The sequence below is a fragment of the Ursus arctos genome, unplaced genomic scaffold, assembly GCF_023065955.2.
Source record: "Ursus arctos isolate Adak ecotype North America unplaced genomic scaffold, UrsArc2.0 scaffold_10, whole genome shotgun sequence".
NCBI lineage: Eukaryota > Metazoa > Chordata > Mammalia > Carnivora > Ursidae > Ursus > Ursus arctos.
Genome location: NW_026622764.1, coordinates 35,554,664 through 35,566,878, shown reverse-complemented (window position 1 = coordinate 35,566,878; position 12,215 = coordinate 35,554,664).

Genomic DNA, 12,215 nt, shown 5'->3' with positions numbered 1-12,215 from the left:
ATCTGTTTTGATTAAGAAACAACGCTTAAAGCCCTCTTACAACTGCTTCTTTTGTGACTCCAGAGGCAGTAGAAGAGAATGCTCAAAAAGGAAAGATCTGTAAAGTTCTCCTCTCCTGGAAGATTGGTTGTGCCAAACACAGATCCACCAAGAATACCATAAGATAGACCCTACAAACCTAGCTTAGATATCAGTTTACTAGATAGGGTGGCCAGCAACTAGGGATGGGAAAGCTGGACAAGGAGTTCAAATGCAATCTCTAAGGGAGCATCCCATAGTGTTTACTTTTTGTAGTAGTGATTTCTAAACACTAAAAAGTTTATGTGATGTAATGCCTGAATAATACTTTTTATTGTATTCAGATTTCACATTGGTCAAAAACCAATGTTTATTGTCTCAGTACGTTTTGAATACTTCATGTACTAAATAAATCTTAAAGAGTTCCTTCTAGTCTTGAGCTATAAATGAAATAATTAACTACTTATTAAACTGGATCCCACAGTCTGTTTTGTACATTAACTATTCATCAAGTGAATTCTTTTGTACTCTTTTATATTATAAAAATTAAAAAAAAAAAGCCAAAACTTCACTGAGAATCTTGGAGGTCTACGAGACTCTTCCTGCCTTCACACACACACACACACACACACACACACACACACACACACAAACACATACACAAACACACACATACAGACACACACACAAGCAGCTCTACCACTCAGAAGAATATAGTAATGGCATGTTCAGCTTATAGAAAAGATAAAAACTCAGCCTTTGGGGCTGGAAATTGCCATATAGCCTATTAAGATTTTTTTCTCAGCATTTTTATTGCTCTGCTCTGATGGAAAAAAATGAGAATTACTGCCAAAGACCAAAACTCGCTGAGTTTTTATGATCCTCACTGTGTTGCCTGTTGTTTTAATATCTATAAAATTTCAGAATCTATCCACCCAAATGTAAAAGTAGAGAAAAGAACTAAGATCCTTTATATTGGGTGGGGGAGTGTTGTTTAGTTTTAAACAAACTCTATATTAAGAGCTCTATTAAGGTATATAATAGAAAAGCAAATGCTTGAAGACTTTAGATACTGTTGCCAGAACTATTGCATGATCCTTTTGTTTCCTGTAAATTGGACAATGGCTATGATAACTGAGTCTAGACAAGTTACATTTTCTTCTTCTATGCAACTTTAGAGTATGTTAAAATTAGAGAATAAATTATATCCTATTTTTTAAAGATTTATTTATTTATTTGTGAGAGCCCACGTGCCAGTGAGCAGGGGAGGGGCAGAGGGTGTGAAAGAATCCTCTAGCAGACCCCACTGAGTGTGGAGGAGCCCAGTGTAGGGCTCGATCACAGGACCCTGAGATCATGACCTGCGCCGAAATCAAGAGTCCAGCCAGGCACCCCAATTATATTCTATTTATATAGCATTTGACTTGTTCTTTTTTCCACTGGTTTAGACACAGTTTAATTCCAGCTGTTAATCTCCTAAATCAGATCTTAATGTAAACCTGAGTTTAAAACAGTTACTTCATTACCAATGAATTTATGATACCTACATGCTGCAGTGGAGGAAAAGAGTGTGGCAAATACCCTATTAGATAAATTTATGTATTTGTTTCATGTACTGGACAAGTGTCTCCAAATATTTTATTAGATTTTTCAATGTAATGATAGACCAAAAGGTTTTATCTTAGTGCATCCTTATCCTTTTTCAGAATTTTGAAGGTGAAAATAGTGAACATTTGAATCAAAGCAAACTTTTGCATTGAAGGATGTATAGAAGAACTTATTTTATGGGATTGTTAAAGTCAAGAACAGCACAAGACACTAACAGTCTCTACATCATTTCAAAATAATGGAATGTAATAATGTATAATGTTGTCCTCAATTTTCTTTTCTTCAGCACAGAACACAAATTTCATAGAAATTAGAGGAAATTTTTCCACTATCTACCCACATTTTCTCCCAGAGCATACCCTAGGGGACATCAAAGCAACTGTTATATTCACTCTTAGTTTCAGCCAGCTGAGGCTTGACAGGAATAATCTACTTGAAGTAATTTTCTCTGCTAACATTTTATACTTATCACTGCCAAGTAGTTATTATCATTGGCATCTGGCAGAATTTCAGAATCTATCATATTGTCTAACACCTGCCAAGATTTATGCATAAGACTCAGAAGTTTATTAAGGACTACTCCAATTAATTACTATTTCATTAATGATTTTACAATACTCATATATACCCGTGTTCTAACAGCCACATATTTTTACACTTAAATATTTCTCCATGAAATTTTTAAAAATCTAAACACCATTGTTGAATGGTAACATATTTATTAGTCTGAAATCTATGTAACCAGTTCATGTTTCTGGTCTTCTTATATTTACTCTACTTCCAAAAGAGATGGGGGGGCAGTAATTAAAAATGACTCACACAATACAAAATTTAATTCATATATGTTGATATCTAAGTATTTTATCAGTCAGTACCCTTTGTGGTATAAAATGTATTTTAAGAAGCCAGGGGTGCCTGGGTGACCCAATTGGTTAAGCATCTGCCTCCATCTCAGCTCAGGTCTTGAACTCAGGGTCATGAGTTCAAGCCTCACGTTGGGCCCCACACAGGGCATAGAGCCTACTTAAAACAAATGAAGAGTGTAGCTAAGATATAATTGGTATTAGGTACCATTTATTTTTAACATTTTAACTAGTGTAACTATTAGTCTTATGTTTATAACTTCTCATTCTCTACTGAAACTGGGAATTCACACTTCATTTCATCTCCTTCTCCATGTGAAAAGTCAACATACACAGAGTAGATTTTTTTTAGAATTGATGAAAATATATATCTTCCTTAACTTTGGTGATTATAGGGATTACTACAAGATTATGGCAGCCTTGGATTTTGCCCTATGGAAGCTAAAATCATCCCTGTATGCTGCTGTTAGCCACACTGATTATTATATCTTTAACAATTAGGAAAGTTTTTGCATACTTGATCTTAATTTTTACAATTTAAAGTTTTTCCCTCAATATTTTTTTAATTCATAACAATGAGGAGAACATTGGTTATTTGAGATACTTTATGGTTGCATACAAATTTGAGGATTATTTTCGCTATATCTGTGAAAAATACTATTAGGATTCTGATAGAATTTGCACTAAATCTATAGATGACTTTGGGTAATCTGGACCTTTTAACAATATTAGTTCTTCCAATCCATGGACATAGAATACCTTTCCATTTGTTTGTTTCTTCTTTATTCTTTTCATCAAAGTCTTGTAGTTTCTTATATGGTTCTTTCATTTCCTTAAACTTATTCCTAAGTATTTTATTGTTTTTGATGCTATTAGAGGATAGTTTTCTTTATTTCTTTTTCAGATAGTCATCATTAGTGTTTAGAAAAGCAACTGGTTCTGTTGATTTTATATCCTGCAGTTTTACTGAATTCTTTGATTATTTTAAACGGTTTTATGGTTGAATCTTTAGAATTTCCTATATATATAAGATAATATTATCTGCAAATAATCACAATTTTACCTCTTCTTTTCCAGTGGAATGCCTTTTATTTCTTTGTCTTGCTTAATTCCTCTAGTTAAGACCTTAAGTACTGTGTTGAATAAGAGTGGTGAGAAAGGGCACTTTTGCCTTTGTCTTGTTCCTTATTTTAGAGGAAAAGCTTGAAACATTTTCACTGTTTAGTATGATGTTAGCTATGAGTTTGTCTGTAAAGACCCCGAATAGCAAAACAATTGCTTGAAAGAAGAGCAAAGCTGGTGGCATCACGCTTCCTGGTTTCAAACTACTACAAAGCTATAGTAATTAAAACGGTATGGTACTGGCATAAAAATAGACTCAGACATCAATGGAGCAGAATAGCAAGCTCAGAAATAACTCCCTGAATATATAGTCAACTAATATTTGATAAGGGGAATGGATGGTCTCTTTAACAAATGGTGTTGGGAAAACTGGATAACCACATGCAGAAATATGAAATTGACCCATATCTCTTACCATTCAGAAAAGTTAACTCAAAATGAGTTACATACTTAAACCAAAGATCTGATACCATAAAACTAGAAGTAACAGAAAAGAAACTCACTGACATTGATCTTGGCAAACTTTCTTTTTTTTTTTTTTGATATGACACTAAAAGCACAAACAACAAAAGCAAAAAACAACAAATAGGACTATATCAAACTAAAAAGCTTCTGCACAGTGAAAGAAACCATCAACAAAGTGAAAAGGCAACCTACAGAATGGGATAAAATATTTACAGCCATACATCAGATAAGGAGTTAATAGCCAAAACATATAAAGAACTCATACAACTCAATAACAGACATACAACCCAATTAACAAATGGGCAGAGGAACTGAATAGATGTTTTTCCAAAGAAGACATCCTGGCCAACAAGTATGTGAAAAGTTGCTCAACATCTCTAATCTTCAGAGAAATGCACATCAAAATCACAATGAGTTATCACTTCACACCTGTTAAATATCAGAAAAAGGTACTAGACAAATGTTTGTGAGGATGTGGAGAAAGGCAACACTTGGGCACTCTCATTGGGAATGTAAATTGGTTCAGTCAATAGGGAAAACGGCATGAAGTTCCTCCAAAAATTAAAAATAGTACTACTGTGTGATCTAGCAATCCCACTTGTAGGGTATATATCCAAAGGAAATGAAAGCAGGATATCAAAAAGATATTTGCCCTCTCATGTTTATTGCAGCATTATTTGCATTAGCCAAGATATGGAAACAACCTAAGTATATCAGTGGATGAGTGAATAAAGAAGATGTAGTGTTTATACAATGGGATATTATTTACCTATGAGAAAGAAGGAAATCCTGCAATTTGCAACAGTATGGAGGCACCTTGAGAGCATTAAGCTAAGTGAGATAAGTCGACAGAGAAAGACAAGTACTGTATATTAGCACTTAGCTGTGGAAAAAAAGCTGAACTCGTAGGTACAGAGAATGGTTATTACCAAGGCTGGGGATGGGGAAATTCAGGAGATGTTTAAGGGTACAAACTTGCAGCTAGAATATAAAAAAGTTCTGGAAATCTAATGCACAGCATAGCGATTATAATCCACAATAATACATTATATACTTCAAAGTCGTTAAGAGATTACATCTTAATTGTTCCCACAACATAAAAGAAATGACGATTATGTGACTCAATAGGGATGTTAGCTAATGCTATAGTGGTGGTAATCATATTGCGATATATGTATCAGATCAACACATTGTACCCCTTGAAGTTACACAATATTACCTGTGAATTATATCTTAACAATAATAAAACAAAAAAAGAATGAGGAGAGCAAAAGTGACTTGAAAAGAAATTACTTGAACACAAATTACTGATTAGATTAAGGTATTGGACTACAAGGGGTTAACAGTCAATGCAACCATTTATAACCTTTGCATATTACAATCATAATGTTTTTGATACTCCTTGATATATTTAATTCTCTACGTATTCAAACATTTAAGAGATTTTGGTAAAATCACAGAATAAAGGGAGAACACAAACAAGACATTACCTGTCACAGTTCCCTGGATTTTTAAACTAGTTGTCAAAATAAACTCTGTAAATGCCCTATGGAAACAACAAATTTGAATAATACAAAAAAATAAACAAAACTCACCTATACCACATAGACAAAAAAAAAAAAAAACATGGAAAGAAAACCAATAGTACATCATTGTTTTGGATCACAGGGAAATGAAAATACACATAGCTGTGCTTTAAAAAGAAATTCACATGAGCTGAACTTTAACATACACATACTTCTGTATAAGGTCAAAACAAATGTGATTACTTTGCAAGCTTTCCATTTGGATTTCCCATACTTCAATACTATATTCACAATAAAACTACCTCCCTCTCTCTTCCTCTGTCTTTTGCTCATTCTCTTTCTATCTCCTTTGTGATTTAAAGGTCATCTATCTATCTACATATATTAATATATTAATATATAAATCATGAGGGTGGCTGCTTCCTGAGTGGGATTACTGCTCTTATAAAAGAGATGTCAAGAGGCCACTAGCCCCTTCCACCATATGAGGATACAATGAGAAGTCTATGACCCAGAAGAGAGCTCTCACCTCATCATGCTGGCACCCTGATCTTGGACTTCCAACCTCCAGAGGTGTGAACAATACATTTCTGCTGTTTATAAGCTAACCAGTGTGGTATTTTGTTATAGCAGTCCCAACAGAATAAAACATCCTTGCTAAATCCAAACCTAATGTTGCAAATATATGTCAGATAATTCCAATTTTCAATAGAAATATTTTTAAAGAATATTCTTTTTATTTTGCATAAAAAATACTGGAAGAGTTAACAGTAATATGAAAATGAAAATTCCAGAATTACTAAAGTAAAAAGAAATGTATTTTAATTTATTTAATGTATTTATTTATTTATTTATTTATTTATTTATTTTTATTTTATTTATTTAATGTATTTTAATGTATTTGATGTATTTTAATTTGTGTTTGAAATACTATAATATTTTAAGTACTAATAAGGTTTCCTTGATTATACTAATAACATACCTTGCAATGCTTAAAATCTTATGTTGAGGATAGAACCACTTTTAGTAAAAAGACAAAATTCTATTTTATAGGTTTTCATTAACTTGTGAACACTACTGCTCTATCTACTAGAATGAAGAGATAATTTATTCATATACTCATTGCAAAAAAAAATATTGGACATTTGAGATTAAGGTCAAAGGTATAAGTGTTCATATTATTTTATTTTCAAATATTCCAAAGAGCACCCAGAGTTTTAAAATGCTGTGTTATGTATGTATAAACTGTTACATGATTTACATTATTCTAAACTCTGAAAATTTTAATTTGTGTGCCTCATTCATGAAGAGATAGTATTGTTCTAAAGAGTCAGTATTTTCATAGTCATCAGAAACATTTTGAATGCTTTTATGGGCTTGCCACTGTGCTAAATTATACTAGACCACATTCAACAAGGTAGATGTAGTCCCTGCCTTCCTGTTTCTTAGATTCTAACAGTAGGCTAGTCACACAAATACAAAACAGCTCCTAGAAAATCAAGATATATACTTTTACGACAATGTAGTTCAATCAAAAGTCAGAAAATCAAGTGATACTGAAAAAAATAGCAAAATCCTTAGGCTCTAGATTAGATAGATAGATAGATAGATAGATAGATAGATAGATATTTAAAGATTTATTTATTTGAGAGAGAGTGTGTGCACACTCACACGAGTGGGGGGAGGGGCAGAGGAAGAGAATTTTCAAGCAGACTCTGTGCTGAGTGCAGAGCTGGATATGGGGCTCAATCTGAGGACCCATGAGATTATGACCTGAGCTAAAACCAAGAGTTGGATGTTCAATCAACTGAGCCACCCACACCCCATACTCTAGATTATATTTTGTCACTGCTTGTTCATTGACAAATATTGGTTGTGTCCCTACTGTATGCAAGACACAATTCTGGACTCCTAGGATACACCAGTGAAGGAGTCTGTCACAGATTCCTTCCTTGTGCAGTTTCCTTGTCTTCCCTAGTTGGGGAGGAGGGATAAAATAATAAACATATTAATTTTATAAATCAGCAAACATTTTGGAACATAACAAATGCTATGAAAAATAGAGTAGGAAAAGTACTTTGAGAGTACAATGCAGTATAGCCAAGGGATGAGGTCAGAAAGATAATGATAATTGACTTTTACTATGAGTTTGAGAAGAGTGACATGTTGTAAGTTGTATTCTGAGAGAATGATTCTTGTAACTTTAGAAAATAAGCCACATTTCCACTTACGAAGCTGTTACTATAATCCACTATAGAAATGGTGATGGCTTATTCCAGAGTGCATTGGTATATTAAAAGGTTGTTGGCTTCTGAATTTATTCTGAAAGAGTTACCAACAGGGTTTCCAGATGTATCGAATGAAAGCAGAGGAAAAAAGGAGAATTCAAAGAAAGCACTAAGTTTTTTGGCTTGAGCAATTAGAGGAATGAAATGCCATCAGCTGAGGTGTGACAGGCTGAGTCCGCATCTGATATTGGAAGAGAAGTTTGGGGGTTCAGTTGTTGACCTGTCAGGTTTAAGACATTGATTAGCTATCCAATTAGAGGCACTGTGGAGAAAAGTTGGTAATATGAGTCTAGAGGATTAAAGAAAAATATGAGTTGAAGATATAAAAAGGAAGGTTTTAAAACATACAGATCATATTTAAAGACCGAAGACCAGTTGTATTTATCTGGACCATGGGGATGGATAGAAAAGATATCCTGGGCACTGTAATATTAATATGTGAAAAAGAAAAGAAGAAACCCTCAAAAGATACTGCTTGAGTTGGCTATATGTGAGTGATGCTGATTTATATGTCAGGTATAGTCCTCAGCTACAAAATAATGTTAAAACAGAGTATGTATTATTTCATTCAATCCTGTCAAAAACTCTATTAATGAATTGTATAATTGTCCCCATTTTTAAGTATAGAAAATTGTTGAAGAACACATACTGATTGACTATCAGTTATTACCAAGTTATTAACTATTAGACAGTATTATAACTTGTATTGCTCTTGGATTGATTTCTTCTTTGAGAAAGGGGGAGGGGGAGAAAGAGAGGAGATTCTTTCCAAATTATACCCTGATCAGGCATTCACATGCCTTTGTTTCATGAATAAATACACATATTTGTTGATTAAATAAACATTTCATTTGGGAATTTAAAAGGATAGCCAATAACTATTTGAATTAAATCTCAGAACTTCTAATCAGCATTTAGATCCCATTATGTACTATTAGTTATCTAGGATTGCTTTTCATTAAGTTTTCATTTGCATATTCTGTTAAATAATAGCTTCTGATTTCCATCTTAGTTTTTTTCTAAAGTCTCTTCTTCTCTAGAGCCCTTCTTGCTCTTGATATTAAGTAATTTCCAGTACTCATCCTAAAGTATCAATTACATTAATTGTTTATTTCTATTCCTTGAGCTGTTTTATACACATTTGGTAGTGTATTAAAATAGATTCTAGCATAGAGTAGGAAAGTAAACAAATAATCAAAACTAGGAAAGTAGCAGTATGTAAGTGAGACCAACACTGAAAGGGAAGATAATGTGCATTTACCCTAAATAAGAAAATAATTAGATAAAAATGAAGTATTCAAAGAAAATTCTGCTAGAAAATGAGTAAATAGAAAGTACAGAATGTGACATGTGTCTCCTGAAAAAAATCAGCAATCAGTATTTGTGATCATGTGTATCTGTAAGTTTAACTCTTAACAATGCAAACTCAGTTAAAGTTTTATGTTCTCGTGCAAAGAATGCAACATTATACATTTAATGCTCAATTTTATTTATTAGTGACAATTGTGATCCAACATAGCAGTGTTTTGGATATCATATATATGGTATTAAAATGAGTATGTGACCCACATTTACCACCAGTAATTTATAATCTAATGAAATGAGATAACATATATGCATTTCCTGCACTGCAGGAATATGGTGGATCAAAAAATCTTAAGTGCCATATCATGTATAATATGTGGTTTTGAGTTTATGAGGACAGCACATTGATGTTTTCCAATCTCACTCACTCAATGCAGCGAGCAAAGATAAATTGAAACCTACTCTTTTTTAGCTATCTGTTCAAATGACTTATTGTAAGGAAGCACTGAACAACTTTGCATAGAAAGACTAAGTCTACTTGTGAAGTATGAGGCCTCCAAATGACCTAGGCCATATTTTGTTTTCTACCAGAAGATAATAAGACCAGAGAATCCTTTCTTGCTACTATCTGATCTCAGAAAGTTGGTTCTATGTTTTTGTTTGCCCAGCCGTGACAGTTTCATCCAAATTTTGGAATCATGAGGGACAACCCAATAGCATTCTTTCTAGAATTCTGGCAAAGACTGTAGACTGCTGACTAGGACAAACTGACATATTGACAGCCTTTTAAAGCCCCGATCTCCTCCTAAAATTACCACTTCTACCCCCTGGAATCGAAATGCAAGCTTATCATGCCTTGTCCTTCATCTAAAGCAATTTTAGTTTAACAACAATGAATCTTATTATCTCTCTTCTCATGCACTATCTAAACTGAACTCACAAGTATTTCAACTTTAAGCCATATTATACATTAATGACTTCAGTATCTATATAGATGATCATATCACAACCTCTCTCTTGAGATTTTGATCTTGACAATAACCACAAGCTCTTTATTTACAGCCAGTCATTGCAAGAGGACTGAAGACCTTATATTCCCCAGAAATAGAACTCTAAATTCTTATATTTCAAATGCTAAGATTTGCTTATAATGACTACATTTATTTCCTTCATCTTCGTAATTTAAACTGGCTTTTTGACATTATTGAGATCTATTTTACATCCAGCAGTTTTTTCTCTTTCTTTCTGTCATGTCTTTCACGGCGTTCTTTCTTCCCCAGTTTGGCTTACAGAGCATAATTTTTGGGGAAAAAAGATTGACACATAAAGGCAATATTAATGATATTCTTTGTATTATAAGTATATAATGAATCGAAAATAGATGCTAAAGAAAATTTAAATAAATAAATGATATTTAAAAATAAGTTAAGTGAGACAGGATTGGTGATAAGAAGCAAATAGGATAAAAAAGATGAGTTTTTAAGGCTATCAAAAAATATAACACCAAGATTAAAATCTGTTTTCCAAGAAGTAATATGCAAGGCAGCATTGCAACAAGAAATAAATTGTGGAGTAAAAATCAATTGTAAAGCTCTTCAGATGTGTTAGAGGTAAAGAGTCTCAAAATGGAGAGCCAGAAAGGCTAGCACACTCTAATTTTGTAATCCAAGTTCTTTTAGCTGCTGACTAATTAGCTCAGATCTTTTATTATGAATATTTGCTACTGGGAAAATAGCATATTCAAGGTAGATCTGGTTAAGTCCATGCTCATTGAGCACTATTGTATTTAGTAGAGTTGATCTGGTCCAGAGCCATTGCTAACCAACCATAGTATAATTGCTCACCATTAAAATTAATAAATTAATATGTGATTAATAAAGAATGTAATTATCATATTTATGATTAAATAATTACCATATAAAATTTCACCATTCATAGGTAATACTGCCAATATCATTTTCTATTTATTTTCCTAAGCCAAATTAGCATTCAGCAAACAAAAATTGACATTGCATTCAAGCTAGGCATATATTGAAAAACAAAATACATTGTTTCTTCTCAAAAAGATCACAGTTTATTTGCTTATGTTTGGAAAACATTGAAGTAATTTCAAATAAGGTTTATTTGCATTCCTATATTGAAACTGAGAGGTAATGCAGGGAAACTTTCTTTAACACCAATTATAACACTTTAATTAAAGCTTTAATAATCCAGCAGTATAGGTCAGTTATAAACAACTAGGGGGAGGGAGGGAAGGAAGGAGAGAGAGAGAGAGAGAGACAGAGAGATACCAAAGAGCAAAAGAAAGAATCCTAGAACATTAACATTAAAGATCAGTTTCAGTACATTTCCCCTTGTTTTAGTAAAAGTTTCTGAATTTCTTTGAGTAAATCCTAAATGGATTTGGTGAAATAAGCCAATTTGGTGGGGTGAATGTGTCACCTGAACATAAAAATAATCATCACATTCTATCCCTTTGACCACAATAATTGATCAAGGATGAGCACGTGACACAATTTGAACATTAGTCATCCATAAGCTTTTGTTCCTAACATTGAGGAAAAGAAGTAATTAAAAACTGAAGCAATGTAAATGGCTCAACACAACACAAAAACAATGTCCAATGTCACTAGTGAACAAAGGAGTGAAAATTAAAAAAAAGAAAAGAAAAAGGAAATTAAAAAGAACAATTGAAGATATCTTTTTTTTAAAATTATGAAGCTAGATTTTGAAGGATAAGTGGACAAGACAAGAAAGACACAAAACAAAAGGAACCTTGAAAATAGTACTGCATATTGTAAGAACTGCCAAAAAGTAACATTCACCTCTTGTTATTTTTGCACATAAGTTACTAAGTAAATGATTGCATGGTAATGACTGTTAGCTGCCTCCAATGTCAATTATCTTTTTTCTTTCACAAAGTCAAATTTTTTACTCAGCATCTGGGTGTTGAAAAGAAAGACAACATTTCCCAGTGGCCTAGCAGCAAAGTCCTGGTCCATCTGATGAGGTAGAATATT